This window comes from Ailuropoda melanoleuca, chromosome 1 (genome assembly GCF_002007445.2).
Source record: "Ailuropoda melanoleuca isolate Jingjing chromosome 1, ASM200744v2, whole genome shotgun sequence".
Classification (NCBI taxonomy): Eukaryota; Metazoa; Chordata; class Mammalia; order Carnivora; family Ursidae; genus Ailuropoda; species Ailuropoda melanoleuca.
Window position 1 is genome coordinate 177,597,450 of NC_048218.1, and position 27,825 is coordinate 177,625,274.

General features: G+C 36.1%; 1 protein-coding gene across 10 annotated transcripts in view; it reads left to right on the top strand.

The window, feature by feature from the left end:
* Nucleotides 1–27,825, top strand: part of FOXP2 (forkhead box P2) — a 552,780-nt gene that overhangs the window by 18,433 nt on the left and 506,522 nt on the right. Inside the window, exon 2 of one of the 10 annotated variants that reach the window (XM_034670891.1) lies at nucleotides 6,658–6,692. The exons of the other annotated variants lie outside the window; for them this stretch is intronic. The gene's annotated coding sequence lies outside the window, so the exon portion shown is untranslated. The remainder of the gene's footprint in view (nucleotides 1–6,657; nucleotides 6,693–27,825) is intronic. 10 annotated transcript variants of the gene reach the window in all.

Here is a 27,825-nt window from a genome sequence, read left to right on the forward strand (position 1 = left end):
TGTGGTCATAGACGCCATCTTCAGAATACAGGTGGCTGGACTGTGCAGGCGGTACAGGGATCCAGAGCCAGAAACCAGATGGTTAACCCTCTCACTTGTAGAGCATTAACTCTCTTAACAAGCCAGGAGAAAGCAAAACAAAAAATGGGGAAACAAAAGTGAGTCTGCTAATCTTTTTATTGCTGAACTCAGATATCTACCAAAATTTCTGTAATGACCTGACTATGGACACTTGAATAGCAGTACTAGCATTTCCTATTTGTAAAACATTTTATAGCTAATAAGCCTCCTATATTACCTAACTGGATCGTTAAACTAATTCTGTAAGATAATTAAGGCAGATATTATATTACAAGATCTCTGCAGATGAGGAAATACTAGCAATTCTTATTTACCCAAGGTTATATAGTCACTAAATAGTGAAGCCCAGGGCGAGTCTGCTCCCTCTCCCCAGACTAGTGCTCTTTCCTCTGTGTATACTACACTGCTTCTCATGGATTGGGCATCCGAATCTTCAGAATGCCTGTTAGATGTTAACTGCGTGGAGGGCAGAAGCAATGTCTTCTATTCCTTTTGTAGTTCTTTGTAGCATGGGTGCACACAGTGGAGGCTCAGCAGGAATATTTGTCAACTGAGATGTGGGTTTGACACCATGGTAAGAGGAGGGCTTGGCATTAGACAGATGGAGAACAAATCCTAGGTGCAGCCACATGCTGGCTGTGTGATCTTGGGCAGATTATTTGATCTCTGAACTTAAATTTCTCATCTGTAAAATATGGATGAAAATTCTGTTTAAAGGTATTATTTGTGTGAGTTAAAAATAATATCTCTAAAGATCCCCATATAGTAACTGCCAGATAGTAGATGTCCTCCCTTCAGTGATGACTGTGGATCTTATAACTGTCTTTTTTCCTAGCTCCCCCACCCCCCACTATTTTTTTCCTGCAGAATTATTTTGTTTGCCAGCTTTGGTTTGTCTGTTTTTCATCTTAAAAAAACAGTGCCAAGGTTTAGGATTGGGGCAACCCATTCTGCTATGGGAGCATCTGTCATACTGGGCCCTGCGAATTCTGAGGAATGGGAAGAAAGGAAAATACACAGTTTACCAGAAGCAAATATATCGTGTTCCTTATTTTCTTGCCCCCTTTGGTCAGGTAGTTAAGTTAGAAACAGCTGATGTAGGAATATTCTTTAGAGGAAAATCTGCCTTTGTAGATGTGCTCAGAAGTCAAATTCTATCTCTGCCTGAATCAGTGTATCCTTGGAAGCTTGAAACCTGAAACTTAAAAATTAATTTTGAATTTTGTTTGTGGTATTTGCAAGTGAAGTTACAATTGTTTATTCATGAAGTTCTCTGAAGCTATTAGATGTGGCAAAAGTAGATGTCCATTTTATTTTAAGATTGTCTCAGTTTTATAGTGTTTTCTTTTTTATATTTATCAAAGCCTTAGACCTTATTGATTGGCTTTAAACATGATGTTTTTAGATTAATAGATTCATCATTACAATGGAGTCTCATTTTCTGGAGAAATATGTTTTATAAGTAGTCATATAATAAATGTGAAAGGTTTCTCCTTTCTAGGTATTATTTTGACTCCTGTTAGTATTTTTTCTTGCATTCCACTAATGGATTTGGATGAAATTATTTCCATCTCATTAAATTTGGCATATTAGGTAATTTCTTTTGCAGGACTGCTGCTCTTTGTTCAGGGGACCTCTTCCTGGGCCTACCACTAAGCTGGGAGTTTTACTCTAAACTTGGCTATGTTTTAAATCTAGGAAGAAGTCAGTTTTCCTGGTTCTGAAATGAAGTAATTTTCTGTTTTTATGATAAGGCTAGTTAATTACCAGTTTTTATTGGAATTGGAATCCTCTCCTTTGCGTCTAATGGCCCAGACCATTGTATTCTGGGATGTGAGCTCTCCACGGTGTACCGTGTGATCCTGTAATACACTAGCCTCTATGTTTTGTCAATTATCATTTTCCATGTGCAAATTGAGGGAATTAGTTTGAAAATGTTGGACTTTATAGGTTTCAGGCACTAAGGAAGCAGTGGGAAAGAGTATTTTGAAGATACTTCATACTCATGTGTCTTCCCTCTTCTTCAGTGGTAGGAGAATACATTGGATAATTTAGTCAAAGAAGCACAATCCCCTTTCCCGTTTGCCTGGAAATAATTATTTACTGAGGCGATACATGCTTAGTGGAAGAAAGGTTTGGCAAGTGGTACATACTCCTTAGCTCGTTGATGTTGGGAGCATGTGTTAGTGATCCTGTAATAAAAAGCACATGCTCAAGAAGTGGTTACTGTCTGTGTGTACAGTAACTATTCTTGAACAATATAGTGTCATGGAAGGGGCTTCATTTCAAGTGGGAATAATGGATCAATGTAAACCAAAGAAAAAATTTTGGAATGGTATCTTTAATACCTAGTCTGGCCCTAGAAATACCTATTCATAAAATATGAGAGGTTGGGAGTCCATTGTACTTACTTAGAGGTCATCATCAGTAAAATTTTGAAGTAGATATATGATGAAATTAGTGTTAAGTAATTTAAATGTCAATTTAGCAAATAGAGAAAAGCAAAAATAAAACTACTTAGACACAGTCACATCACCTGATAAAAAGGTCGATATATTTTGCTACTTCTTTAAAGTTCTTTCCATTTATTTGCCACATTTATTATTTACTTGATCCAAAAAAAAAAGTATGAACCAGGTTGAATGTTTAATAAAAGTTTAGCATTATAATGTTTATTTTTGGGACTTAGTCTCTTTTTTGTTACTCCATGGTTGGTCTGTTTAGACTTGATTGACTTGACTTTGTAAAGGATTACTTAACTACAATTTAGACACGAATATTTATTTCAGGACCAAGACCAGTGTCTGGCAGTAAGTGGGGTGATGTTCTTCTGCATGTAGGTAATCTTGTCCGTCCTCCACTTAGAGTCTGTCTTCTCTAAAAGCAGCCATTTATGATCTTAGTGCTTCAGTTTTTTGCTTTTGTTAATACTTTTATTGGCAAGATATTATGATTTCTTTCAAGTTTTAAGAACTAGTTTTTGTATTCAGCCATATACTCCTTCCCGCCATTAGACCTGATTGTTCTTCTAGTTTATATCTTAGAATTAAGGCATAAAGGATTGTATCAAAATGCAGATTGTTCAAGTGTATTTTGAAACATGAGAATTAGAGTCTCTATATACAGAATTTCATTAGTACTATTAATGTACCAATATTAAGCAATCATAATATTCTTTATTTCCTAGTTTGCATGATAAATTTATCTACTGAGGTTATATGTTAAAATTGTTTTGCTGAAAAGTTAATCAGCAGACCAGTGTTATTTAGAAATTATTTTCTATATATCTAAATGCCTATATTAGTTTAAAGATGTTTCATTTAATTGCTACATTTAATCTTGTTAAAACTAGGTTATACACAATGATGAACTATATCTAGTAATATTTGTCTGCCCTGTTTGTAAGGAAAACAAATAGGCCTGCACATTTAACATATGAAGGACTCACAAGATAATAATTTAATGAAACGATAAACAAGAGAATACCAAAACTTTAGAGAAACAAGAGAATACCAAAACTTTAGAGATTTTACTTGATTTTTTTTGAGGGAATAAGCACTTTGTATTCTTCATCCTATTTGAAAACTGACCGGTGGTTTAAACACCACAAAGGTGTCAAATCTTTTGTTGTCCTTCAATTTTGTTTGCTCAATAAAATCAGGACATTACAAAGAACATGGTGAGTGTTTTGCTGTGTGATGATATTTATTGACTTCATTAATCTGTTTTAAAATAAGTCTAGTATTTCTTAGTATAGTTTAAATTATATATATGTCATCGATAAAAGTGGGGAGAATTTTTTAATCAGTTATATTTTTCATTACAGTATCATATATTATGTGCATAGATACCTTTAATGTCATGCATTCTATCTCATCATAATTTGTAATACTATAAATCAAAATAACAATATAAGTTTTGTGGAGCATGATTGCAATCATAAAATGAGAATGCATTGTGTTGAAATACAAAGAGTAAGTTTTGAAAGTTTGTCTTTCTACAAAATTGAGACTGAACAGACTTTACATTGATTTTATGAAAGAGCAAGTAGATGAGTCATCTAAATTTTATAACTTTAGGAAATCAAGAGCTATGTTAGTCATTATAGACTTTGAAAATGCTGTATGCTTTAAATGTTAACCTTTAATCATAAATGTAAGTCAACACATTTATTCACACTTTAGCTTTTCTCTTACAATTTATTTATTTTTACTAAGAATGATTAAAAGAAAAATTTTCCGAAATATTGTTTTTTAAACAAGGTGTATATAATTTATTTGTTAACTGTTAACTACTAGTCAGAATAGTTATAGTCTTAATTTTATCTGAATGGAAATCTCATATTTTAAGATAGAGATCTCTTTTATTTCCATGAGAGCTTTAAGAATTTAGGATTTGAGCATTTGCTGTGACATATGGTGCATTTTCTGTCCTATTTTGTATACCAGCCCATTAAGAAGAGAAAGTGAAGTAAGTAATCTAAAAATAACTCTGCTGTTGGCCTAATTTAACAAAAAAAAAAAGTCTTCTGTGCATAAGTAAAGTTCCACATTTTGTCTCCCCTGGTGGAAAATCTCTGAAGCATTTTGCCACCTATTCACAGAACAACATCTTGTTTGGCATCATAATTGCAGCCAGAAGGGCTGTTTTGACTTTTTTTATAGTTATGTGTGCTATCCCTAGTCATAGTGCAAATCTTGTCAGTCCAAAGAGACCCACCTTACCTGTTCAGCCACCCCTCAAAGCACATGTACACACACCTTTTTCCAAAACACATTGATTTTCACAAAACCTTACAGTCTTGAATTGAAATTGAATTGGTGTTTTTAAAAAAGTTAATGGGATAAAAAGTACATATCAAAACTCATCAGAAGAGGTATAGTCATGTCTTTAAAAGTTTTTTTTTTTTTCCTTTTCAACTAGTCTTCAAATTACCTTTTCATGGGACATCTTAAAAATAATAACAACTTGTAAGATGAAACAAGTTAAATGAATTTCTTTATTAATCTTTACCCTTTCTTTGGTGATTTTTGCTATTTTGTTTATATTTTTTTATTGTTCTTTAGGTTAACATTTTTATACTTCTCAGCATCTTTTTGTCTTGCTCTTTGGAGCACTTTGTGTAGATATAGGAAGATAATGGTTCTTTTTCTAACTTTAAGATCCTACAGATTTTGGATCCTTGTAAGATAATACATTCATACTGATTAGAGGTACTTTGTACCTCTACCGCAATAACTTGAGTATGGGACATCAGCAGTGGAAAGATGCATTTCCTCATGGTGGGGGAACTAACTGGCACTAATGTTTTTAAAGGCTTTTGCACTTAAATTTAAAGGAATTTTTATTTCTTCCATGAGAGCTTTAAGAATTTAGGAGTGAGCATTTGCTGTGGCATATGGTGCATTTTAAATTTTAAAATACTTTTGAATCCTACATAAGCATTCATTCACTGATATGTTGGACTAGTATGAGCTTAGAACACCCATAAAGGATATTTTAGCTCTTAAAAAGCTAAGATATGGAGCAGATAGGAAGGAAACTTCGTTAAAGAATAACATGCTTCAGGTATTAGAAGGATTGGAAGAAGTAATAGGCCGATTAGGGAGCTGCTGTTGTAGATTGTTACATTCATGGCCTGCAATGAATCACTCCTTCCAGTATCCACACCCTTCCATACTAACTCTGGTTTTTGTGTGTGTGACTTTGGCCAGTGGGACATAAGCAAATGTGATGCAGGTAGAGAGTTGATAACTGCTTGCCCATTGGAGCTTGCCTTTTTGGAAAGCTCCTGCCACCATGTGTAGAAGCCTGGTCTAGTTTCCAAGAAGATGAAAGACCACATGGGGAGATCTGGTCTGTGCAAGGCCCAGGATGCTCGAGTGAGTTCTGCCCCCAGCTGGCCCCCCCAGGTGAATGCAGCTGCACGAGCCAGCCCACACCAGATCAGTACAAGAACGACACAGCTAACTCGTAGAATTATGATAAATAAGTTGTTTGAAGCCACTAAGTTGGGGGTTGCTTGTTATGAAGTAGTTTAAAAGGTAATAGGAGCTTATCCAGATACATGATGCAGTATAGAAAGTCAAAACAATGAAAGAGTACTACCAAAACCAAAGACAGGGAGACCTATGTAGTTAAGCTCCCATATTGCCTCTGAGATTCCTGGTAGTTAAAGTGGAATGTAGTTAGTTATAGAATATCCATTTTGAAAAAGAGGGAAGAATAACATTCTTTAGAAAAGGGAATGTCATTCTGTGGACTAAATTCTAAGAGATTTCTTTCTCATGTCAGGCCTTACATGGGAGTAATGAGTAATAGAGAGGGCTGTATCCTCGCCAACATTCCAGCAACAGATTTTCTGAAGGATCTCTTGTGTCTGTTTCTGTAAAGCCCGGAGATACATTATCAAAGCACAACTCCGAGCTTGATTATGAGAGGGACTAAGATATATAGTACTCTTCCTGTTTCATTGATACACGGTTACCTATTAGACTTTATTTCCATTTCAGTTAAATCCTTTGAAACAACTACAAATTTATGTTTTTAATCCCCAAATTCCCTGTTCTTCTGTAGGTGAATGCTTATGATGGTGTACTGTGCATCTCTTCGTAAGTATTCTTTCTTCTTTTATTTTCCTGGTTGGAATGTGTGATTATTCTTTATTTCTAGGTTGACTGTATTATTTCTAGCTCCATAATGCCTTATGGTTATTGATGTTCAGCTCCCAGAACAAACCAAGTAGTGATGGTTAGTGGACTTGAGTCTGTTTGTCTGAAAATACGGAAGTTATAGAATTCTAAAATTTTGACTTGTATTAGAGAATCAGAGATTGGAAACAGTAACTGAATAGAAAGACTTGAAATCATGGAAGAAGAACTGAAGTGAAGAAAAGTGAATTGAGTCCTCTACCTTAAACAACTGAAAATGTATAAACCTTGTATGAAACAGAAGATAATATAACTTATACAGTTGTGTTGTTTTGTCTTGAATCACTGACTACTAAATGTCAATTTACTTTTTAAATATTATCTGAGTCAGTCTCCTTTTCCCTATCTCCAGTACCACGATCAGAGTAAGACACTTTCAGCTCTCACTTGTCCTAATGCAATAGTCTCCCAAAGTATGTATGAACTGTACATATTTCTGGTATGTGGCTTCTCCTACTTTATCTTTTCTCCCCCTGCTGTATCTCTGCTTATCAGAGTGCAGGCACATGGTAGTTGCTTAATACATATTTGTCAAATGAATGAATGAGTTCTTCAGGGACACTTTTTTATGTCTCTAGCAGGTTCTCTAGCATAGTGGCCAGAATGATGTTTACAAAACATGTTTATTTTCATATCATCCCTCTGGTTATAATAGGCCCTCATTTCTCTTAGGGGTATGACCCAAACTCTATTGGTCACTTTTTTTGGAGTTATGAATTTTAAAATACACACAGTGGATAGTGTCAGAAGTTAACAAATGGCACCATTGGAGCAAATCCAGATACCATTTGCAGAGTGAGCCTTATAGTCTTAGAGGAGAGAATTGGTCTTTGGGTTAGCTTTGTCTCCTGGGTGCATAAGTTTCTTTGGAGAGCCATCCAGGACTGGACCAAAGAATCTATTGGGCAACCAGAGTGGCAGAAGAAGCACTTGTAAGGAGGAAAACTGCCATCCTTTTTGGCTTATGATGGCTTTCTTTACTTTTATCCCTTTTCTGGACTTGCCTTTTGGTGGCCCTCAAAATTTAAAAACATTTAAGACATTCAAAATTATAACTATAAAGACATTTAAAATGATGCTATAGATGAGAACAGTAGGGGAAAAAAGATGAGTACTCCAATTCCAGAAAATAAGGGTAAGAGTTAAAAGTTCCAAGAATAAGTGTGTGACACTTAAACAATTGAAGCTAGAAAGTGAGATGAGGGAATATAGTATAAAATAAGCGAAAATAATAGTAACATATGAGATTCAAATTTAAAAATGCATAAGGTAATTATGATTAAGCATTAATTTTGAAGAAGAGTAATTGGAGGTGATGTGAGCAAGTTTGGAGAGAGATTGTCTTCATAGAGTCCTCTTCTCCTAAAGCTTTGGGCCTTGCAGTCTCCGATTCCCTGAGGGCGCTCATCCTTCCACATTCCCTATTCTCTGAGTCTCAAGTCCCAGTCTAAGATGATCCTTTGGGGAATACCTGTGGAAGTTGGGCCCCTCCCCATAATTCTTTTTACATTACATGCACTTAGAATAGATCACAACAGATACAGCAAGAACCTGCATCCAAATAATGCTTCCCTAAACCTGGCAGGTGAAAATAATTTTATAGTCCCAAGGAAAAATTTTAATTTTGGTTTAACAAGTATGGATTCTACTTTGGGGCAGATCCCCTCCAGTACCTCATTTAATATCATAGAATTATAATAATGGATGCTGTATGAATGTCGACAATATACAGTATATGCATTACTTTATTTGATCTTTATAGCCACCTATGGGACTTTCATTATTCCCATTGAAAGGGATCGTAAGCATCTTTTACTTATATTTTAGAGTTGGGGAATCTGGGGCCTTGGTAATTTAAGATATTTCAAACAGTATTTATTAGTCAAGCTGAGATTAAAGCCTGGATCTTTTGATTCCCAGGATAGTTCTCTTCCTACCATAGCCTGTTGCCATATTTCCACTGACTATTTCTTGACTTCACAGTGGTTGAATGTTTTGTAACATTTATGAATGAGAATGGCAAAAAAGAATGTGAAGTCTTAATAGAAACTGTGCTCTCATTCCAGATTATGAATGAATTAATAGAGAATTTATGCCACTCATACTGACCTTATGCATAATTTCTTATTCTCTGTGAAATTTGTCATCATTAAAGTGTGATTTTCAAAATGGGAAAAATTAATGGTTTTCAAAATGACTGAAGATAGAAAAAGTATGTGATAAAGCTAAGAATAGACAGGTATAGTAAATGACTGGTTATATATCAACCTAGAATTCTTTTGACTACTCCTTTCTTTACCCAGTCAGAATCAGGCTTTGAAAAGATCTTGAGAGGCACAGAAGTTAACATATTATTTCACTACACCATAAGTACAGTTATTGAGGTTTGCACAGGGTGGTCAAAGAAGACAGAGAAGGGACTGCTATCTCAGAATGGGGGAATAGGGAGAGGAGAGGTTTCCCAGAGGAAAACTCTGGATTGCCATAGGCAGTTTGACTCATGTACAAAGGTTAGAGATGATGAAGGTGGTTCTTCTCTTTAGAGCAGCAATTCTCAATGTGGTTGGGCAGGGACAGTCTGTTTTACAATTAAATTAATCCTTGAATACAAGTTCAATTTTTCATTCTCACAAGTGAAAAAAATATGTATGGGTTTTTACTTCCATGAACAATTAAGGACTACTTACAGTACGCTAAGTTAGTTATTAAGGTTTACTAAAATAGAGCATTCATTAAGAAAGTCCAGCTCATTATGGGAGTCTACTAAGGATTCTAATAGTCTGTCAGAAGTCAGAGTGTTACAAAATACTTAGTAAGTTGTAGCTCCAACTGCTTGTGTTCTAAAAACAGGTGTCTGGAATGACCAACATTTTCTCACAGAATATTTTGTTATCAGCATATAGGCTAGGGTGCCTTAAATTGGTATGGTTTTTAAATGCTGGTATTTTACTTATGAATTATAAAGGATTGATTTAGATTCGTCATTATAATTTTTTCAGGATTGTATCCTTAATGTGTTTTGTAATTCATATTTGTATCAATAGTATTTTTGGCTCTTGCATGTAAGAGTGAAGACTCTGTCATGTATTATTTTCATCAGAGCTTCTTAAATATTGGCATGAATAAGAATCACCCGGAGAGCTTGTTCCAAAACAGTTTCCTGGGCCCACCCCCAGAAATTCTAATTCAGTAGGTTGGTGCAGGGCCTGATAATTAAGCTCCCAGGTGATGCCGTTGCTGCTGATCTTCCAACCACGCTTTGAAAAGTGTGGATCTGAATAGATTCTTGCTAGAGCCGATGCGTAGGAAATCCTTGCAGATATTCCTGTATAATGGCATCTCACATCATTTAGTCTCTTTCGACTGGAAGGTAAGCAAACATAAGACGGGGTGAGTAGGTGAGTGGGCAGTAGAGTCTCAGAGCATTTTTGGCTAACCTCAGTAATTCACTTAAAAAAATAGATTGGGAGCCTCCAGTTTTGAGCTAGTTCATGTTGATCAGTCTGACTCAAACATCACATGCTAGAAGAACAGAGGGGATAAATGTGGTCAGAGAAATTTACCTGATTATCTAGGGTTTTGTATACTGTGCTCAATAATTTGCATTTATCCTGAGGATGGTAGTAAACCATTGAAGCATTTAGAAGTAGGGGATGGTGTGGTGCTTGGGTGGCTCAGCTGGCTAAGCATCAGACTCTTGGTTTCAGCTCAGGTCATGATCTCAGGGTCCTGGGATTGAGCTCTGTTGTGGGCTCCATGCTCAGCAGGGAGTCTGCTCCCAGATTCTCTCCTTCTCCCTCTGCCCCTCCCCTCCTCATGTGATCTCTCTCTTTCTCTCTCTCAAATAAATGAATAAATCTTTAGGAAAAAAAAAAACTAGAGGATGGCATGATCAAAGTTAGGAAAGAATTTGTTGAGAAGAGAAGCAGAGACGATAGTTTTAAAGGTGTGACATTAATGTAGATGAAAAAAAAATAAAGGACCTGAACTAAGTAGTGGTGAGAATGATTAACAAAGCTGAGAGATACTAAGCAGGTGAAAATAATGATTATCATAGCAGCTAACATTTATTATGCACTCACTGTAGGTTATGGCTGATTACTCTTCTAAGCACTTTACATGTAGAAATTAATTTAGTGCTTATAGTAGCCTTATGAGGAAGATACAGGCATACTTTGTCATTTTACACTTTGCATACAATGCTAAAAAAAAAAAGAAAACAAATAGAAGGTTTGTGGCAGTCCTGTGTGAAGCAAGTCTTTTGGTGTCATTTTTCCAATAGCATTTTCTTACTTCGTGTCTCTGGGTCACATTTTGGCAATTCTTGCAATATTTCATACTTTTTCGTTATTATTTGTTATGATCTGATCTGTGATCAATGGTCTTTAATGTTACTATTGTAATTGTTTTGGGGTACCACAAACGATACCAGAAGATCAAACTGGCCATGACGTTCCCTTAAGCCAAAGCCTAAGCCAGAGCAGGTCCCTAACTCTTCAATTCTCTGAAGGCTGACAGAGGTGAGGAAGGTGCAAAAGAAAAGTCAGAAGCTAGCAGAGTTTGGTTCATGAGGTTTAAGGAAAGAAGCCATTTTCATAACATCAAAATGCAAGGTGAAGCAGCAAGTGCTAATGGAGAAGCTACAACAAGTTCTCCAGAAGATCTAATTAAGGTAATTAATGAGGGTGGCTACCCTAAAAAATAGAGTTTCAGTGTAGTCAAAATAGCCTTATATTGGAAGAAGATGCCAGCTATGACTTTCATAGCTAGAGAGGAAAAGTCAGTGTCTGGCTTCAAAGTTTCAAAGGACAGGCTAACTCTCTTGTTAGGGCTCCTGCAGCTGGTGACTTTGTTGAAGCCAATGCATATTCACCATTCTGAAAATCCTATAGCCCTCAAGAATTATGCTAAATCTACTCTGCCTGTGCTCTGTAAATGGAACAACAAAGGCTAGATGACAGCACATCTGTTTACAACTTGGTTTAATGAATATTTTAAGCCCACTGTTGAGACCTATCCCTCAGGAAAAAAGAACTTCTTTTCAAAATATTTTGCTCACTGACAATGCACCTGGTCACCCAAGAGCTCTGATGGACATGTACTACGAGATTAATGTTTCCACGCATACTCATACAACATCCATTGCTCTGCTGTGGATCAAGGAGTAGTTTCTACTTTCAAGTCTTGTTCTTTAATAAATAAATTTCATAAGATTGTAGCTGCCAGACATAGTGATTTCTCTGATGGATCTGGGCAGAGTAAATTGAAAACCTTTTGGAAAGGATTCAACATTCTAGATGCTATTAAGAACATTCATGATTCATGGGAAGAGGTCAAAATATCAACATTAAGAAGAGTTTGGAAGAAGTTAATTCCAACCCTCCTGGAAGACTTTTTGGGGTTCAGGATAGGGAATGAAGTAACAGCAGATGTGGTGGAAATAGCTAGAGAACTAAAATGAGAAGTGGAGCCAGAATTGTGACTGAATTGTTACAATCTCATAACACTTTTATGGATGAGGAGTTGCTTCTTATCAATGAGCAAAGAAAGTGGTTTCTCAGAAGGGATCTGCTCTTGGGGAAGTTGATGTGAAGACTGTTGAAAGGACAAGGGTTTTAGAATATTACACAAACTTAATTGATAGAACAGTGGCAGGGTTTGAGAGAATTGACTCCAATTTTGAAAGAAGGTCTGTAGGTAAAAGGGTTTCAAACAGTCACATTCTACAGAGAAATTGTTGGTCAGAGAGTCAGTCTATGTGGCAAAGTTCACTGCTGTCTTATTTTAAAATATTGTCTCAGGGGTGCCTGGGTGGCTCTGTCAGTTAAGCATCTGACTTGATTTTGGCTCAGGTCATGATCTCAGGGTGGGGAGATCAAGCCTGGCATCAGGCTCTGTTCTGGACATGGAGCCTCCTTAGGATTCTCTCTCCCCCACTTCCTCTGCCCCTCCTCACCCCCTCTCTCTCGCTGTAAAAAACAACAACAAAAAATTACCACAGTCACCCCAACCTTCAGCAACTACCATCCTCATCAGTCAGCAGCCATCAACAGCCAGGCAAGGCCCTCTACCAGCAAAACGATTATAACTAGCTGAAAACTCAGATGATGGTTAACTTTTTTTAACAATAAAACATTTTTAAGTTTAGCTACGTACATTGTTTTTTGTTTTTTCCGACCTAATGCTATTGCATATTTAGTAGACTACTATAAATATAACTTTTATATGTACTGGGAAAACAAACAATTTATTTGACTTATTTATTTTGATAATTCACTTTATTGCAGTGGTCTGGAACCAAACCCACAATAGGGCTGAGGTATGTCTATATTATTTTCATTTCATTTGCATCTTACAGATGAGAAAACCAAGTAACAGAAAGGCTAAGTTACTTGTCCAAGGCCACACAGCTGGTTAGGGCAGAGCAAGAATTGAGACTCTAGCAGTTTGGCTTTAGAGCCTAATTCTTAAATTACATGGTCTATTTGATGGAATGTGATGGTCAGTTGGGTGATAGATATGAGGGTGAAAGAGGAGGGTAGGGTGCTGGCAGATTTGTAGCCATTTCTAGTGTAGGCGCTGGTTTAGGAAAATGAGGCTGTAAAGCATAATGGAGTGAGTTGAAATCAAAAAATGAAGAGGAAAGAGGATTGATTCAATTTTGGACATTTTGAGTTTGAGGAGTTTGTAGGAAATCCAAGAGAATGTGTGTAGTGGGCAGTGAATATATGGATCTTGACTGTAAAAATCTAATGCAAACTCACAAAAACATGGTGGCTGCATTAGCCTACGGAGGGTGCTGTGGAATGGATAAATCATACCTGCAGTACCATATTCAGTTTTCACACATTTTCACTGAAACTAACGTTTATCTGGAGATAATCATGGTATCAAAGGATTGGGGGAACAATGACATAAGAAAATTGGGACAAGGAACTGCTGGGTTGTTCACCGCAGAATTCAGTAGATAGGGAGGTTTGAATGGTGCACAGTGTTTTAAAGAACAGTTGTGTAGAATAGGAGTTTATTCTTTGTAGCCTCACTAGTCAGAATAGGACCAAATAGATGCAAGTTATTCAGGCGTAGATGTGCTGAGAATAAAAACGTGTCCAAAATGGGAAAGGATTGCTTTATGAGTTAATGCCTACATAAGGAAATATTGAAATATCAACTGGAGTGCCACCCGAAAGGTGTATTGTAGAGGTAATTCCTGTTCGGCATGGATTACTAAGTCCATCAGACTGGATAGCTTTGTAATGAAATGCTTTAGGTTGTTTTAAAAATTTGCTTATGAATTATTAATTTTTGCTGTTAGTAGGTCTTTTCTGAGTTTTTCTTCATAAAATTTGAAATTGAACTAAATCATTATTTTTCTACACATCAAACACACAAGCCATTCCCATCTAACCTGATAGTTGTTGGAAATTTGCAAGGATTTTCCATAAACATTAATCCACCTCTCATGATTGCTCTAGTTGTTTTAAGCAGAATGCATTTGTTTAGTCGCAGAAATGATTGACTGTATCAGTGATTCCAAATAAAGGTAGCAGAGTTTTTTAATTCCACTTAGAGAAGAATGTAAAAATAAAGTATAGTTTCTCATTACTGGATTTATAATCTTTGTTTCTCCTTTTTTTTCTTGGCCATTGGGAGTTTTGTTACCAGCATGAAATACAACCTTCATGCTGTCCTGTGCAGGATAGATACTGTAAATTTCTGGTCTTGCTTTTCCATTGATCTGGATTGCCATCTGGGAATCCTATTCAGCTGATCTTTATTTCCTGAGTCAGAAATTCTGTTTTACCCATCTTTGGGGCTTTCAGCACTATTCTCTGTGGGCCTTCAGGTATTGCACATGAAAGAGAAGGTTCAAAGGCAGAGAAAGAAGGTTCAGGGCTGAAATGTTTACACTGCATTTTAAAAATTTTTACAAACATTTTCTAAGCTGATGGATCAGCATGAAAGCTTAGCAGATCTAAGACTTTTTACAGGGCATCGTATAGGTAACATTTGAATACACATAATTTTTAAGGAGTGATATGGTAGTCATCAGTTATAAATGTGTTACAGAAATGACTCGTTTGTGAATTTTCCAGTAAGCATAACTAACAACATTGTGATTAATGTTGTAAGTTTCTTGTTTGTTTGTTTGTTTTTTACAAGTTTATTTATATCTTACTATTCTGCTTTGTTTTGTATCTGGCAATTAGTATTGAACTTACGTTCAGTTTACAATAAAGAACTTAACAACTCACTAAAATTTTTATAATAAACAGGTATTTCTGAGGTCTTGCCACTTTTTGTGTCATCAGCTGCATATATTCCATAGTAACCAAAATGTTGAATTTTTTTAAAAAAGGAATGGAAGTACAAATATGGAAAAGCCAACTATTATACATTTGTCATTTAGTTAATAAAATATATTTTAATGAGAAAGATGATCTGTTATCATACGTAATAGATTGATAGCATAGTGTTTTTTAATGTGTCAGTAGCTTGTTTGAACATAGTTTGGTTCTCTGTGACTGGTTGTGCATTAAAAATGTTAGAAAACTTTGCTACTTATTTCAGCTTTGTGTACAAACAAAATATTCAGTATGGAATATAAAAGTTTGGTAAAGGTCTTGCGTTTATCCTTACGTACACAAATGTTTGTAGAGCATTTTAAAAAGCATTGTGAAGTATTTGAATTTTCTACCATACAGAGCATTTTCTTATTAGATTTTTAACATTATGTTAAGCTATAGCAGATTCTATGCATCTGGGAAATTTACATACATTGAAAAACTTTTTAAGAAGTTGAAATTAGTCTTCCGTATGGAATTATGGGAGAATTTACAAAGTGAGCATACATGCTTGGCAGGTGATGTATCAAAATATTTTTTACTTGATTTTACTTTTATGGGCTTCTCTTCCATTTTTATTCAGTTTGTGTGTATGTTTGTAAAATTTGTGTAATGTAGACATATCTTTTAACCACAAAGTGGGTATTTTTTTAAAAATTCCAGTTTTATTGAGAAATAATTGATATACATTTCTCTAGAAGTTGAGGACACCTAACATGATTGTTTGATTTACATGTATTATGAAATGATTACGAACCATAGGTTCAGTTAACATCTGTCTTCTCACATAAATATATAATGAAAAGAAAGGGAAAAAAAAGAAAAAAAGGAAAGAAATTATCCTTTTGATGACTTAATTTTTGTGAGTGCTGTAAGATAATGGGTGCAGTTTCATTTTTTTATATGTGAATATTCAGTTTTCCCAGCACTACTTATTGAAAATGTTTTCTGTCTTCTCTCTAGTGAATGTTTTTGGCTTCCTTGTCAAATATTAGTTGACTACATATGCTTGCATTTATTCCTGGGCTCTTGATTCTGTTCCACTGGTCTATGTGTCTGTCTTTATGCCAGTACCATACTGTTTTGATGATTATGGCTTTAGTGTAGCTTGAAATCAGGAAGTGTGATGCCTTCTGCTATGTTCTTCTTTTTGAGGATTTCTTTGGCTATGAGGTCTTTTGTGGTTCCATAGAAATTTTAGGAGATTCTTGTTTGTTTTTTGTTTCTCTAAAACATACCTTTGGAATTTTGGTAGATTGCATCAGAGTAGTTATTCAGAGATAGTTTGGCCCTAGGGAGTAAGTAGATTTATGAGGAAAATACTGCGAACGCAGTCTATTCTCTCTTACTCCTAACTACAGACAGGGTCACTTTCATGTTTAATGCTATCCATGCCAATTTAGAGATTTGAAAAGTGACAATATAATAACTAGCACATTAAAAGCAGTTGACTTTTATTCTAATCATGATTTCATTAAAATCATTCTATAATTTAATTTTAAAATCCAAGTTCTTTTTTGGGGGTGCATGCTCAGGGTTCCTGGGGTTTCTTATAATATCTGGAGATTTATTGGTTATTTGGTTGCACTGGTCAGTTGCCTTTTCTAGGCTCCCAAAGTACTCTGATTTTAATCTATATTATAATATGGCACAATTTACCATTATAGGCTCTTCTCAGTAGACTTCGAAGTCTTCATGGTCAGGGGTTATGTTTTATTGGTTTTTGTCCAAGGCCAAGTGGTACATAAAGAGGCAGTGAGCTAAGAGTATAGTTGTTACAGGCATCCTTAGAAGAAGATACATTCTCTTCTTCCTCCTCTTCCTTCTCTTCCTCTTCTTTCTTCTTATTCTCTGTCATCATCTCCTCCTCCTCCATCATCATCATCATTGTTGTCGTCTTCCTTACCTTGTATGTTGAGTATGTGCAGGAAACTATGATAATTGATACAATTCATGATTACCATAATCCCTACCACAACTCTATGAGGCATACATTTTATGGATGAAGACACAAGGATACAAACATTAGATTTTATTTATTAATTTAATTACTTTTATTTATTAGTTACAGAGACAAGCCTGTGAGAGAGGGAACACAAGCAGGGGGAGTGGGAGAGGAAGAAGCAGGCTCCTAGCAGAGGAGCCTGACGTGGGGCTCGATCCCAGAATGCTGGGATCACGCCCTGAGCTGAAGGCAGACGTTTAACGACTGCACCACCCAGGTGCCCCAAGGATACAAACATTAAAATAACTTTCCCAGTGGAGCATGACTAATAAACAGTGAAATCAGAACTCAAACCCAGGTCTAATACCTACTCATAGCCACTACTGAATATAATCATGAAATCACAGGTCTGCCTTCAGCTAATTTGGTGGATTTCTGTCTCTAAACATGCATGACCCAGTATTTAATTTTTTTAGGCATCTCTCAAACTGCTTCATATCTAACACTAAGTATAAGTTTTAATAAATATGTAGATGACTGAGTGAATGGCTTTCATATTTGTATTTAATTAAATAACCCATTGGTGTGGTTAAAGATCTCTTGACTTATTCAATATTTTAAAAGTAAGAAATGCATAGTTTTTCCTAGTCAATATGCAGAATGAATGCAAGTTAATGACTAGACAGTATTATTCTGTCTTCTTAAGTAACTGTGTATTTTAGGTGGAGTGTGAATCTTCTCTTCTGGACTTGGATTAAGCATGTGCATTATTTTAATCTAAAATGTGAGCCTATAGTAGCAGCAAAGGAACCTGGACCAGGCCTAGAAGTTTCCAGGAGAAAGAATAATAACTGATGACTGTAGAGTATTCAGAGATCTTGAAAATCCCATGAGAAACTTAATCCTTCAGAAATGTTCTCTGGGTTATCTGATGTTGCTATAGACTACAAACCCTCAGCATAGCTTGTATCCTGGGTGGCATTTAACGAACAAGGATTCCTGCCCTTCCTCCCCACAAGCCTCTTCCTCTACACAAAGCCCAACCACTTCTCAATTTTAGAGTAGGTTTTCCAGTAGAGGGATTCCCTCTTTTGGTTCCACATTGATGGCACCTTTGGCACATGACCATCAGTGTTATCCATACGTCACAAAAGACTCATTAATACGTACTATGGTACTTATACATACAAAACAAAAGATATTTGGTTCTAGTGAAGAATGTTACCTTTCTTTAGGAGATTAATATGAAGCAATAACAGTTCCTGCAATGCCTGGGTAGCTCAATCAGTTAAGTAGCCAACTGTTGATCTCATTTCAGGTTGATCTCATCTCATCTCATCCCATCTTAGGGTTGTGAGTTCAAGCCCCATCTTACCTAAACAAACAAAAAACAGTTTATTTGAATTTCATATGAATTCCTTTAAAGTCTTAACTGCATGCAAGGAAAGTACTGTGCTATGTCTTTGGGGGATTTAAAGATGAAGAGGACATAGTACTGCTCTCAAAAAACTTAAAATATAGTGGGGGGTGATACATGTGTAAATAGCTAAGTATAATGTAAGATCAAATGAATTAAATAGGTAACCAGCAGCCCATGGGAATGTTCTATTCTAATATAGTCTCAGAAAAAAAAATTCGAAGGAGATGACATTTGACCTGAGTTTTGAATGATGTACAGATGCCTAATAGGGTTTACTTATGTAAATATTAAAACATATAATAGCATGCATTCTCAGTATGAATTTATATGTATATACGTGTGTGTATATATATACACATATGCATATATATATATATACACGTATATATATATATACACACACATATATATAGTTGGTGTAATATATATGGTGTGTGTAAATGTGTGTGTATGTGTGTGTGAATGCATAATCACAATGAGATTAGCATTTACTCTTTCTAAAATACTTTCATTTCCGTGAAATGTGAAAATGTAGAAAGGTTTATTTATAAAACAACTCTTTCTTAATTGATGTTACTGGAATATTATTTTGACTTGTATATTGGGTTTAGCAACTAAAACTATTGGTAGTCATTATTAAATAGTCTAGTAACCTGTACAGTTCTTATAGTGACACGTGGACATGAGCTAAGGTTAAATAATTGACAGATTTTTCTAATTACCTATTTATGAAGGGACATACATAATTTTGCAGTGAAAGCTCCTAAGTACAGCTTAGTGTTTGTCAGCTGTATAGTGTTCAGACAATAATTGGCTTCACCTGGATTAGCCTGGATGAGTAAGGAGCTGTGTGGAGATCATATATTCCTACTCTTGTCATTTTGAAATGCTTAAACCAAAATAACCCTCTAAAATCAAAATAACTAAATAACCTACTTGCCTTTATAAGTATGTCCTTTAGATGCTTCTGATTTCCTCTCCCCAAATCTCTTTGCTTTTTGTTGATGATGTATGAGGTATGTATTGTTACATAGTAAATTACCACAGATTTAGTGGTTTAAGACAATACATTTATTATCTCACAGTTTCGTTAGGTCAGATATCTGGGCATAGCTTAGTTGGGTACTCTGCTTCATGGTACTCACAGGCTGCAGTCACGGTGTCAGTTGGAGTCGCATTCTCATCTGAAGGTTCAACTGGGAGAGGGTCAACCCCCAATCTGATGTGGTTGTTGGAGGATCCAATTCCTTGCAGATTGTTGGACCGAGGGCCTCAGTTCCTTGCTGGCTGTTGACTGGGGGCTGCTCACAGTTTCTTATCATGTAGATATCTCCACATGAAAACCTTCTTTATCAAAGTCAGCAAGGGAGGGGATTCATAGGTCCGCTAGCAAGATGGGGGTTATAGTTTTATGTAACATAATCATGGTAGTGGCACCCTATCACTTTTGTCATGCCCACTTAGATAAAAACAAGTCACAAGTCCTTCCCACATGCAAGGGGAAGGGAATTTATGAGGTCATAAATACCAGGAGATGGAGATCATTGAGGGCCTTACAGTCTGTCTGCTACAATGCCTAAAATTTCTTTTGGGTAGAATAAACCTAGCCTATAATGATAGATAAAAGATGTAGAATTCAAAAGTATGAAACTCATCAACAGTTACTTTTGTCAATGAACAGTTGCAAATGACATCAGTTCTATTCCTTTTTTTAATATCCAGAGACTATAAAGAGACAAAGAAGGCATTGGGTTGATAAAATAGAAAGAAGTGATTGCCAAAAGGACAGATGTTTTTTAAGTTTATGAATTTTATTGGAAATATTCCTTGCTTTCTTCAACTGCATAGAGATTAGTAGAAGTTTTGTTCAGAGATGTTTTTTCAAGTGACTATTTGTAATTACAACTTTATTGGAATTTAAAGAGAATTTAAAATCATGGTTTCTTTTACGTTTCCTTTTCTCTTTCTCCTTTCCAGGGTATTCCTGATTTGATGTATCACAGTAGCTGCATATGTTTATAGTCAGTACTAGAAAATAAAAGTAAAAGAAATATAGAAATAAGATGAACATATTTCTTGTTAAATATCTGGTGAATACCAAAACAGTAATGATATAACATTTGTGGCTGGTTTTGGCAATGAGAATTGATAGGTATATGACGTACTTATCTGCTTATGTTAGAATATTAGGGATGGGCCACTGGGTTAATGACTAAGTTAGTTTAAATGATGAGGAGAGAACTGCATGTGGTAAATTTTCTTATGCTTGTTTTTCTCCTTAATACCTTTTACAGTTTAAGGATATTCTATCATTACTGTTTTACCATCAGAGGCAGTAAAAGGCCTTGAGTTTAACGTGCAACTAAATCTAAGGGATTTTCTCCCATTCCTCATCAATGCATAACATAATTGTCTTTAGTTAACATAATCATCTGTGGTTGATCATGAAGCAATATTACCCTGAAATGAAAGAAATATAATCGTGAAGTGCAGGGAATTCAACCTCAGGTTACCACCTCTAATCTGAATGTAAACTACTATTAAATAGATCTTTGTAAGGCTCATTTTCCCCCCTGCAGTGACTCACCTTTTGCTTATGATGCAGGTTCTTAGACTTGGCCTTTCTTATAGCTTCAGTGTAGAAATTCTATTTTTAAATTAATTTAATTTTTTAAAAGATTTATGTATTTATTTTAGAGAGAGAGAGAGAAAGCATGAGTGGGAGGGGCAGAGGGAGAGGGAGAGAGAATCTCAAGCAGACTCCACACTGAATGAGGGGCCGGACATGGGGCTTAATCTCACAACCCTGAGATCACAACCTGAGCTGAAACCAGGAGTCGGATGCTTAACCCACTGTGCCACCCAGGTTTTGCTATTATTAGATTTATTTTAAAAACTTTTTTAGTTCAGAAAGTTTTTTTTTCCTCCTCAAATTAGTAACCTGGGATGAAAATTATTCTAAAAATTGAATTTTTAAAAATTTCTTGGTTAAATATATTTAGTCTCCTATCTATATATTCTTGAACATGTCCATTTTAGTGTTGTTTGACACAGATTTTTAAAGCCCCAGGGATTCAAGGACCATGACTATATAAGTCTTCTTGTGTAGCACTTCATACAAATAGGCACTCAATAAATGCTTTCTGATGATGAAAACTCAGAAGTTCTCTGGGGAAATCTAGAATTCTTAAACAACCAAATATAGAATCATACTATTTTAAAGGTTCTAGTCTTCTGAAATGGCTTCCTTCTTCACAGCAACTTTAGACATGTTGGTTTTCATCCTCTCATTTTCTTATTTGAACATAGAAAACACTCTGTGCTTCTGTTCCCTGAAATACCTTGGATGTTCGGCTGCCAGAACCTTTCCCTCTTGACTTGGTTATGTTGGAGATACTACATCTTCCATTCTCATTTGTCCTTTCCATTCAAGAAGATGGGGAGGAAGCTGAGCACATAGTATGTTAGAATTATGGAGCAAGAAGTTCCTTAGGAATAACACAGCTCAGCCTTACAGGAGTGACTTGTCAGAGTTTACACAGATAATTAGTGGAAAATCCCAGACTAAAATTCAAAGGTTGGAACTCAAGTTCTGTGTTTTATTGTTAGTGAACCAGGATAGTATTATTATTTCTTTTTTTTTTTTTTAAAGATTTTATTTATTTATTTGACAGAGATAGAGACAGCCAGCGAGAGAGGGCACAAGCAGGGGGAGTGGGAGAGCAAGAAGCAGGCTCATAGCGGAGGAGTCTGATGTGGGGCCTCGATCCCATAACGCCAGGATCACGCCCTGAGCTGAAGGCAGACGCTTAACCGCTGTGCCACCCAGGCGCCCCAGTATTATTATTTCATATGTGTTGCTTGCAGTCTGTTGAGACCTGGAGACACAATTGGTATCAAATTGTTTGTGCATTTTTGCCATGATCACACATATTGATTATCGGGTATTGAAGTGCTATTGCAAATACTCAGTATGTTAGCTACTGGACAACTTTGAGTCAATGCCATGTGGCAGACCTTATTTTGACTGGTAAGGTGGCCTCAGACTAAAAAAAAAAAATGGGTTTTTAGAAAATCATAGTAAAATTGAACTTTTACTACTCATGTGTTTTCAGAGTATTTCTAGTAAGTATCCTTTAATTTGACAATGTCTAACCGCGAGTCCTGCCATCTGACTTTTTCTATGAAAGCTTGGAAGCCTATGCCAGTCCTTTCCTCTTTTACTACTGATTAGCACTACAGAAGAGGCTGAAGCTCATAATTTACCCTAACAGTATTTTGCTTTGTGTTTTTCTATAATTGCTTTCCATACTTTCACTTTTCTGTCATTAACTAGAATTCAAGTTTGGCCAAGGCAGGAACTTTCTTATTCTTCTCTTGTACTCTACCTAGTAATCATCTTACTTCTGGGAATATGTTAGGCATTTAATAAAAAGTTCAAATATTACTTTTTAGTCTTAAATTATATTTTTTGGATGTCATTAAATGCTTTTCTTGAGAAAAATTTGGTCAAACTTTTAGAAAATCTCTCTCTAGAATGCACCAGAAAGATTAGCTCTTAAAAATTCCACACAATTAAGTATGTATTTAATCAGATTCTGTGAACATGTTATTTTGTACACATGTCTATAATGTGATTTTTCCTCAGTACTTTCATAGATTTCTTTCTTAGGAAAGCAGAATTAAGAAAAATAAAGTTTAGGGGAAAACCATTCTTAGTATGCTATCACCACAAAATGAAATGAAATTCTTAGTTAAAGGTTAATAATTGCATATTATTGATGTGAAAAATTAACAGAATATTTAAACTTCTGTTATACTGTGATTTTTATGTTAACATATTTTATGTGTTGATTTTTAGTGTATGAAGTAGGTATTTTTATAAATCACATGTTATAGAAGAAAAATATGAAAATACTTGAATAAATCATATACTGCAGAAAAAGAATACATCAGAGTAGGTATTTGAGAAAATTGGGAGTTTATCTTTTTTCTGGGAAAAAATTTACACTGCCATTGAATTTCATTTTCATTTAATTTTTTAAAAGGAAATGTTAGCTTTGTTATGCTAGATCATTATAAGCTTTATTTATACTACATTTTATCATAATGCACACTGAGTATAAATAAACTCTGGTATGCTAAACCTAATAGCAATTAAATTGGAAGTGTTTGTATTTCATCACTGTGAACTTCGCAGAAGTGTTTCCATGACAACCTCCATGCTAGTTAAGACAACCAGAGGTGATCAACAGTTTACGTATTTTTTCTCTTGTAAGAATGGAATTTGTGTTGACAGTTTTGGCCTTTAATGGCACTTTTGTTCTGTGTGAAAGTATTTGTTTACCAGATCATATGTTGTTAACTGTCAGGCTGAGGCAGAGTGACTGCTTTTGATAAAAGGCTGCATTAGAATTTCTAGTCTGTGAGGCTCTTATACTCTAATTATCCCCATCAGTATAGAAGAGTCCATTTGCTTCAGTACTCTACAAATTACACTTTATTAAGACCGAGTATTATGCTGAGTAAAATTGGGAAGGTCTTGATTTTGTTTGACCACCTAAAAATGGAAATTCCTTTTAACTTCTTAATGAATGTCCCCCGCCCCCCCCCCAAAAAAAAACCCTACGTGTGTGTGCATAGTCACATGTCGTCACTCACACAGACACATGCACTCACAAACACACACGCACACTTTGCAGACAACATCTGAGTGACCTCTTTGGAAAAGGTTATTGGGACAGCATTAGTAATTTTTTCTTAACTCACTTCCCTAAAATATTGTAACTATATCAGTAGAATCTGCTACCAAGGATGTGCAAAAAGAGAAATGTCCAAATAGAGAAAACGTAATTTTGCAGTTTCAAACCAGAATTGCCAAGCTGATCATGGAACTGAGAACTTTCCCGTTTCCTCTCAAATAGAGGCATGTTACAAACGTGTCCCCTTTGAGATTCTAGGAAAAAAGCATTTATATACATGTACTTAGAGGACTGGAATTGTGAAAATTCTCCAGAGCTACGTGAGTTGTATAGGAGAGGAAAGGTATCACTTGTTGAGGGACATTGTACTTGTCCTCTTCTGTAACTGTGTCTGTGGTCTCCTGGCAGTGTTGTCTAGTACTTGCAAGATAGAACTGAGTGCAAAAGGTATGTTAAATATTTTATATGACTTATATATGGAAGAGTAAGCTCATTCCTTTCACAAATGAAGCTTGAAAGTTTTCTTGGCGAGTATGACTATGTAGATGATAGGCTTCATCACATGTCTTCTCAGAAAAAGAAATTTTAAAAAATAATTAAAAAGAAATTTAAAAAGAATTAAAAAGAAACTTTAATTTCCATCAGCTTTGTTAAGCTTGCCATGACCAAAAATTATCCTTGTTCTCCTTAAAATTACCTATTAAAATGCACTAACATTAATAAAGTTGACATTTCTGTAAAATAATACATGGTTTTATCTTATTTTAGTTTAAAAACCTAACCCTGGTTTTCTTAATTTTTTTTCTTTCAATCTTTGTCTTGGCATCATCCACTTAGTTGCATAAGTGAAGCTTAGAAACATCCCTGAAACCTTCTTTCAGTCAGTCATTCACTCACTTACTTCTTCTCATGTACTGTAGCCACTGAGGATATAGCAGGAATCAAAAAACACAAAAATCCCTCCTCTTATGAGGCTGTAGTCTCATGAAGGGAAGCCAACAATAAAATAGTAGAAGATGAAGAATGTGAAATGGTGGTAAATGCCACGGAGCAGAAAAGAGTGTGTGTGTAGGTGTGTGTGTGTGTGAGAGAGAGAGAGAGAGAGAGAAAGAGAGAGAAAGAGAGAGATGGAGAGTGGGTTTGGAATTTTAAATAGGAGCCAAGGAAGACTTTATTGAAAAGATGACATTTGTACAAAGATCTGAAATAGGTGAAGGCAAGAGCTGTGCTGTTATCTGAAGGGGAAGGGATCAGCAAATGCAGCTGTCTTGAAGCAGAAGTATCCTTGGCAAGTTTCAGAAATGGTGAGCAGACCAGTGCAGCTGGTGCAGAGCAAGCAGGGGCAAAGAGTAGTGGGCAGTAGAATTGGGGACCAAGGAATACCGACATAGGACCTGCAGACAACTCTAGCCCATTGAACAGATGAGTAACACCATATGATTTACCTCAACATAACCACTCTGGCTGCTCTGTTGAAAATAGCTCACAGATACGTAGGGATGAAGGCAGGGACGGGACGAAGGAGGAAACCGGTTGGGAATTTATCGCAAGAATCCGAATGAGAGATGGTGGTGGCTTGAAGAGTAGTAATAGTCATGGTGGTGAGGGAGGAGAGCAGATTCTGGATATATTTTGAAGGGTTAGCCAGTAAGATTCCCTGACAGATTGAATGTGGTGTTTGAGACACAGAGAGAGGAGTTAAAGTTGTCTCAGGGTTTTTGACCTAAAAAACTGACAGGATGATACTTCCTTTTTCTGACTTGGAGAAGACCATAAAGAGAGCAGGTTTTGGGGAGGAACATCAAAAATTCAATTTTGGCCGTGTTTGAGATCTCCATTGGACATCTGACTATAGATGTTAAGTGGACAATTAACTATAATATCCTGGAGTTTGCAGCAGATGTGAGCTGTAGGTAAACATGAGTAAGTTAGCATTTAGGCATTATTTGAAACTGTGAGACTGGTTAAGACCAAAAGAGGGCTCCAGAAGGGAAACAGTCCAAGGACTTCTCTTACGTAAGGTCTGGCAGGGTGAGTACCTCACAGTGTGCTAGAACACTCCCACTTTATGTCTGGTCCCAGAGTAACTAAGAATGTCCCCTTCTCTCTCTACAGGGAACCTCTGGGAGAATAAGTTACATGATCACACGATGAGTATCTTTTATGTCTACTCTTCTTTATATCCCACTGCCTTTTCTCTAGTTCATTAATCCAGTGGCCTCCCTCCCATCAGATTTCTTACCTTCTCTCTATCCTCACCTTTTCCCACCAATTTTTGCTCTATTTCTAGAATAATCATTCCATACATAAATCTAATAATACTATTCCCCTCACTAGACTTTTCCTGTGGCTTCTAACGTTTAAAAAGCAACATACATTCTTTAGTATGAATTTATAAAATTCTTTGTTATTTTATTCTTGCCTCTGCCCGGCCCCTTTTCTTGCCATCTCTCTCTTCTCCCTTTTCTTCTCACTCCTAAGACAAGAAATTGATCTCTAGTTCCTTAGAGATGAGGCCTTCCCCCCGCCCCCCCCCCGCCTTACTATTTGGGAGCTGCCAGGCCCCAGAAGCTGCTCTCCTACAGTACAGAGCTGTGTAGGGATGGGAGGCTGTGCTCTGTACCGCCCCTCCCGAATCTTCCCTACCTACAGAGAGTTGAGGATGGGTGAGCAGGCACTGCCAGCCAGCTGCTACCACATGATTGGCGTAGGCTTTCTGCAACACAGAACTGTGGAAAATGAGATCACCAACATTCGCCGATGTCTAAATCCACACAGAAGGGGGGAGATGGGCACTGTTCCTTGGCTGCCATCTCCTAGAAATACAGAGCTGTGTAGGATGGGTGCAGTGCCTGGCCGGAAAGCCACACACTCCCACTGTTCTTACTGAATTTTCATAGATTTCCATGAGTAAGTTTCTCTGTTGTTACACCTCTTTTGATGACTCACCAGAGGCTAAATAATTTATTGTCTTTACTAATTTTCACTAGCTTAATAGATGCCCTTTAGTGAGAGGTTTCCCCTAATTTCTCACACCACAATTATAGACATCTTATCTCCTATACCATACCTTTTTAAAATACTTAACATATCATAAACACTTTCTGCGATTGTATGAACTCTAAGTATATTTAGTGACCAGCAGGTGGTCATTACACCAAATATACCATGTATAATATACACCACAGTTACCCGATTCTTTCCATAATCTTAGGTTGCTTTTGGTTCTTCACCATTATCAATAAAACTGTTATTAACAGGGCTCGTGCATGTATTTCTGCCCAATTTGTGAATATTTCTTTAGTGTATATTTCTAGAGGTAGAATTATGGAGTAAAACATGGGGAACATTGCCAAATTTCTTTCCAGAAAAGTGACACAAATTTCTAATCCTTCTAGCAATGTGTATTTTACTGATTTTCACTGGATTCAGATATTACTTGGTTTTTAATCTTGCTGCTAATTTGATGACCAACTAAAACTCAACTCATGATGAAAGCATTTTAATCTTGTGCTTCTGATATTCAGTGCCTTTTTTTTTTTTTCAAGTTAGGACTAAAGTCTATTTTGTAGGTAAAGGCAAAATTAAAAAGAAAAAAAGACAAAGAAAATCTGAGTGGAGC